Source organism: Cetorhinus maximus, unplaced genomic scaffold (assembly GCF_964194155.1).
Source record: "Cetorhinus maximus unplaced genomic scaffold, sCetMax3.hap1.1 HAP1_SCAFFOLD_1735, whole genome shotgun sequence".
NCBI classification, from domain to species: domain Eukaryota; kingdom Metazoa; phylum Chordata; class Chondrichthyes; order Lamniformes; family Cetorhinidae; genus Cetorhinus; species Cetorhinus maximus.
The window spans coordinates 14034-20449 of record NW_027597675.1 but is presented as its reverse complement, the minus strand read 5'-3'; the positions used below and the strand labels follow the sequence as shown (position 1 = coordinate 20449).

The following is a 6416-nucleotide window of genomic DNA, read 5'->3' as shown; positions in this document are numbered from 1 at the left end:
AGCGCCCAGTGAACGTAAGTTAAACTGTTCAACAGAGGGAGAGAGACAGAGAGAGTGAGAGATTGAGAGAGAGGCAGAGAAATGGAGAGTGATATTGCGAGTGCGAGAGACTGAGAGAGGTGGTGAGAGAGATTGAGGCTGAGAAAGACAGAGAGATGGTGAGAGAGATTAAGAAAGAGAGAGATGGAGAGAGAGGCTGAGGCAGAGAGAGAGAGGCTGGGGCAGAGAGAGATGGTGAGAGAGACAGGTGGTGATAGAGATTAAGAGAGATTGATAGTGAGAGAGAAAGATTGAGAGTGAGAGAACGAGAGAGAAATAGTGAGGGAAATTGAAAGAGAGAAGCATTGGGAGAGATTTAGAGAGAGGGAAAGAGAACAGAGAGAGAGTGATAGGGAAGAGAGAGCGGGAGAAACAGAGATAAATACCGGGACAGGGTGAGCTTTACTCTGTATCTAACCCCGTGCTGTACCTGCCCTGAGAGTGTTTGATGGGGACGGTGTAGAGGTAGATTATTCTGTATCTAACCCCATGCTGTACCTGTCCTGGGAGTGTTTGATGGGGATAGTGTAGAGGGAGCTCTACTCTGTATCTAACCCCATGCTGTACCTGTCCTGGGAGTGTTTGATGGGGACGGTGTAGAGGGAGCTTTATTCTGTATCTAACCCCGTGCTGTACCTGTCCTGGGAGTGTTTGATGGGGATGGTGGAGAGGGAGCTTTACTCTGTATCATGCACATCCTGACTTCATTCAGCCTTCCCCCTCATCACTCTCACTCTCTCTCTCACTCTCTGTCTCTCACTCACCTCTCATGCGCTCTCCCTGTCTCTATCTGCCTCTCTCTTAGTTTCTCTCCCTCTCTCTCTCTGTCTCTCTCTCTCTATCTCCTCCTTTAAGACGCTCCTTGTACCGATCTCTGTGTCTGAGCTTTTGGTTTCCTGTCCCTAATATCTCCCTGTGTGACTCGGTGTTCGATTCTCTTTGATAATCCTCCTGTACCGTGTGCACTGGGATGTGAAATGAGGGATATAAATGAGTAACGTGGTTGTTGTTCCTCTCGATAAGGGAGGTAGATACGTCACCATTGTCTGTTCCGTGCAGTTACATGGGCTGCTCAACATGGGCCAATCTTCACTTCTCTATTCCAGATAAAACTGGACAGGGAACAGCTGGAGGAAGAAGATCAATAACTTCAACACATCTCGGCATCGCCTGCCTCATTGTCTTAATCATCAGTTTGGCTATTGCGATAGGGCTAAGAGTCCAAGGTAGGAAGTTGAACCTCACACTCAAACTGTTACAGAGAGTGAACGGAGGCAAATCTGAGCTCCTTTATTTTCTCATCCTCTGTCCGTAAGCAGGGGTGTTTTCATGTTGGAAATAGGCTGTGGTGCGTTTACCCAAACCCTCAGTTTGTGAGGTCAGACTTTAAAGGGAGAAGCACCAACAACTCTCTAGATGTAAATCAGCAGTGTAGTTTATTCATACATTCAAACCCGGGAGATCATCACAACTTCACACACACATATGCACACAACAGGAACATAGGAAAAAGGTGGGATTGCCAGAGTTCAGAAAGTCCGAGTCCATCGAGCGTTCCTTCACAGAAGAGATACAGTTCAGGCGAGTCTGGCTCACTGAAGCAGGATTTAAAGAATCCCTTTCAAGCTGATCGGGATGCAGTGAGATGAGGTTGGGCCACAAAGAGTTGGACTGCCCAGGAGGTGGCTGAAGGAATTTTCCAGAGAAACATGCTCCGAGCAGGCTTAGAAATGACACTGGCTGTCGATCAGCCTGGAGTCTTGCTTTGATGATTGCTAGCAGGAGTTTGAACAGAACACAGAGTTGTGAATGTAATAATGTAATATCAAATCCTTCCAAAGGCCAGAAGCTTAGGTCATGTGATGTTGCCCATTAAGGAGCCTAACAATAAGTTTCTATGCCTCTGGTCAAAATCCATTGTCCAACATTGGAGATAGAGGATTGTGTTTAGCACATCTGCAGGTATAATGAGTGTCCAAGTCTTTCCCGTTATTATAAGGCCAGGCTGCAGAGAAAGGTTGTCCACTGGTCCCTGGTGTTGTTAATCGTAAGGTTTCCTCACAGTACAAGATGTGAGGTTCCACAAGGATGAGGGGGCACCTTTGTGCCGTGAATGCTGTTGGAAATTGGCTCACTGTAACACTCTGTTATGTCCCACAGCCCTCGCTGTAACGCTCTGATATATACCACACCCCTCACTGTAACACTCTGATATGTCCCACAGCCCTCGCTGTAACGCTCTGATATATCCCACACCCCTCGCTGTAATACCCTGATATATCCCGCACCCCTCGCTGTAACACTCTGATATAACCCGCACCCCTCGCTGTAACACTCTGATATATCCCACACCCCTCACTGTAACACTCTGATATATCCTGCACCCCTCGCTGTAACGCTCTGATATATCCCGCAGCCCTCGCTGTAACACTCTGATATATCCTACAGCCCTAGCTGTAACGCTCTGATATATCCCGCACCCCTCGCTGTAACGCTCTGATATATCCCGCACGCCTCGCTGTAACGCTCTGATATATCCCGCACCCCTCGCTGTAACGCTCTGATATATCCCGCACCCCTCGCTGTAACGCTCTGATGTATCCCGCACCCCTCGCTGTAACGCTCTGATATATCCCGCACCCCTCGCTGTAACGCTCTGATATATCCCGCATCCCTCGCTGTAACACTCGAATATATCCCGCACCCCTCGCTGTAACACTCTGATATATCCTGCATCCCTCGCTGTAACACTCTGATATATCCTGCACCCCTCACTGTAACACTCTGATATATCCCACACCCCTCGCTGTAACACTCTGATATATCCTGCACCCCTCACTGTAACACACTGATATATCCCGCACCCCTCGCTGTAACACTCTGATGTATCCAGCACCCCTCGCTGTAACACTCTGATATATCCTGCATCCCTCGCTGTAACACTCTGATATATCCTGCACCCCTCACTGTAACACTCTGATATATCCCACACCCCTCGCTGTAACACTCTGATATATCCTGCACCCCTCGCTGTAACACTCTGATATATCCCACACCCCTCGTTGTAGCACTCTGATATAACCCACACTATCACTCACTCTGACTCTGTCTCTCAGTTCTAAAGATGAACAAGGAGTGCGGTGGTGCTGACCCCCTTAATCGGACCTTGGCCATTGCCCATCGGAACTTGACAGAGCTGGATGGAACGTTCCAGAAATTGTTCGAGACAGCACGATCGCTCTGCCCAATGCTCCGAAGGTGTTCAGGTGAGTGGGAGCTGCCGGCCGTACTCCTGCCCCCTCCCGCAACATCCCATGCTCTGCCCCTTTGGGGTCACTGCCACCCCCACCCCCTGTCTCCCCACCCCCACCCCCAGTCTCCCCAACCCCACCCCCTGTCTCCCTACCCCCACCCCCTGTCTCCCCACCCCCACCCCCCGTCTCCCCACCCCCAACTCCACCCCCAGTCTCCCCACCCCCATCCTCCCCATCCTTCAGTCAAGGCCTCAATCTCCAAGCGGAGGAAGGTCGCACTATCCTGGCCTCTGCCTCCTGGAGTTTGGGACAGGCGAGGGGATGAATCGATCTGGGGGTGGGGTCTGTCTGACAGATTGAGGGGATTGGATAAGGTGCAGGTGGTCGATCCAAACTTGAAGCCTGAGGCCTACAGGCGAAACCACGGCGACCGCACCCGAGGCGTTGAAAGCAATAAATAGATTCGATTGGATCGATGGAGAGAAACTATTTCCTCTGATCCGGTGGGTTGTGAGGGAGCTGGGGAGGGGGAGTCGAGAACAAGGGGGAAGGAGGTTAAAATTCGGGCCAGGACGTTCAGGGGGGACATCAGGAAACACCACTTCACACAAAGGGGAGCGGAAATCAGGAACTCTCCCCCCCAACCCCTGAAATAAACTGTGGGGGCCGGAGGTCAAAGGGAAACATCAAAACTGAGATTGAGAGATTGTTGTTGGGGATGGAGGGTCACGGAACCGAGGGAGTTAAGGTACAGAGCAGATCCAATAGAATGGTGTAAAATGCTCGACAGGGGCTGAATGGCCTCCTCCTGTTCCTGTGTAACAGGATCGAGAGGGGCTGAATGGCCTCCTCCTGTTCCTAATGTTTCGATGTATTTCTCTGAATTAAGTCTTCATAATTTTGCAGAGTCTCTCTGTCCGAGCGGCTGGAAAGTTCATAATCATCATTGCTATAAATTCTCAACGGATAAAATAAACTGGGACTCGGCAAAACAACAATGTGAATCCCAAAATTCACACCTCATCTTCATAAATACAGAACAGGAACAGGTGAGAATAGCACAGGCATCTGTCAGAATGAGATAGAGAGAGAATATCGCTCTGCACTGTCCCCATCAAACACTCCCAGGACAGGTACAGCACGGGGTTAGATACAGAGTAAAGCTCTCTCTACACCGTCCCCATCAAACACTCCCAGGACAGGTACAGCACGGGGTTAGATACAGAGTAGAGCTCCCTCTACACTGTCCCCATCAAACACCCAGAGGACAGGTACAGCACGGGTTTAGATACAGAGTAAAGCTCCCTCTACACTGTCCCCATCAAACACCCAGAGGACAGCTACAGCACGGGGTTAGATACAGAGTAAAACTCCCTCTACACTGTCACCGTCAAACAATCCCAGGACAGGTACAGCACGGGGTTAGATACAGAGTAAAGTTCCCTCTACACCGTCCCCATCAAACACTCCCAGGACAGGTACAGTACGGGTTTAGATACAGAGTAAAGCTCCCTCTACACTGTCCCCATCAAACACACCCAGGACAGGTACAACACGGGTTTAGATACAGAGTAAAGCTCCTTCTACATCGTGCCCATCAAACACTCCCAGGACAGATACAGCACGGAGTGAGATACAGAGTAAAGCTCCCTCTACACTGTCCCCATCAAACACTCCCAGGACAGGTACAGCAGAGGGTTAGATACAGAGTAAAGCTCCCTCTACACTGTCCCCATCAAACACTCCCAGGACAGGTACAGCAGAGGGTTAGATACAGAGTAAAGCTCCCTCTATGCCACATGAACGAGGGTTCCAGCAATCGATGAGCTGAGCCCGGGGTGGTTCTGGGTGATGTTACGGAGTTTGGAAGAGGCCGTCTTGGTGACGATGTGGATATGAGGTGGGAATCCCATCCCCAGATTAAACACGACCCCAGGGTTGTAAACAGTCTGGTTCAGACTCAGGGAGTTCCCAGGATGGAGTCGGTAACTCGGGAATGGAGTTTGGAAATGAGACGAAAAACAAAAGCTTCAGTCTTCCCGATATTTAATCAGAGGGAATGAGGGAGAATTTCCTGAGAAAGGGTTTGGGGCATTTTGTGCATCAGTTGTGTGCGTGTGTGTGTGAGTTAAGGCAGTCATTCTAAGTGATGTCACTCCATCATTGTATCTGCTGCAGAATTTCATAATCAAATCTATCGAGAACAATCCTGGGGATTACTGGATCGGATTAACAGATCGAGAGAGTGAAGGAAACTGGAAATGGGTGGATGGGACCCAAGTGAGGTGAGTCCCAGCGTCGCATGGAGAGAGAGAGGACAGGGGGATTAGTTTGCGGATTTGTACAGGGCGATGGGGATAGAATCGGGCACTGGGTTTAGTTTGGGATTGATACAGGGCTATGGGGAGAGAGCGGGGCAGTGGGATTAGTTTGGGATTGATTCAGGGCTATGGGGAGAGAGTGGGGCAATGGGATTAGTTTGGGATTGATACAGGGCTATGGGGAGAGAGTGGGGCATTGGGATTAGTTTGGGATTGATACAGGGCTATAGGAAGAGTGCGGGACAGTGGGATTAGTTCGGGATTGATACAGGGCTATGGGGAGAGAGCGGGACAGTGGGATTAGTTTGGGATTTGTACAGGTCTATGGGGAGAGAGCGGGGCAGTGGGATTAGTTAGGGATTGATTCAGGGCTATGGGGAGAGAGTGGGGAAGTGGGATTAGTTAGGGATTTATATGGGGCAATGGGGAGAGAATGGGGCACTGAGATTACGTTGAGATTGATTCAGGGCTATGGGGAGAGAGTGGGGCAGTGGGATTAGTTTGGGATTGATACAGGGACATGGGGAGAGAGCGGCGCAGTGGGATTAGTTTGGGATTTGTACAGGGTTATGGGGAGAGAGCGGGGCAGTGGGATTAGTTTGGGATTGATACAGGGCTATGGGGAGAGCGTGGGGCAGTGGGAGTAGTTTGGGATTGATACAGGGCCATGGGGAGAGAATGAGGCAGTAAGATTACTTTGGGATTGATTCAGGGCTATGGGGAGAGAGTGGGGCCGTGGGATTAGTTTGGGATTGATACAGGGCTATGGGGAGAGAGTGGGGCAGTGGGATTAGTTAGGGAT

At 50.2% G+C, this 6416-nt stretch overlaps 1 long non-coding RNA gene across 1 annotated transcript; it reads left to right on the top strand.

The window, feature by feature from the left end:
* Window positions 1-3229: 3229 nt before the first annotated feature.
* LOC144676609 (uncharacterized) lies at window positions 3230-5572 on the top strand. Its single transcript, XR_013575377.1, has 3 exons — window positions 3230-3305; window positions 4200-4342; window positions 5472-5572. It is a non-coding gene; the product is annotated as an uncharacterized LOC144676609 (long non-coding RNA).
* The last annotated feature ends 844 nt before the right edge of the window (window positions 5573-6416 follow it).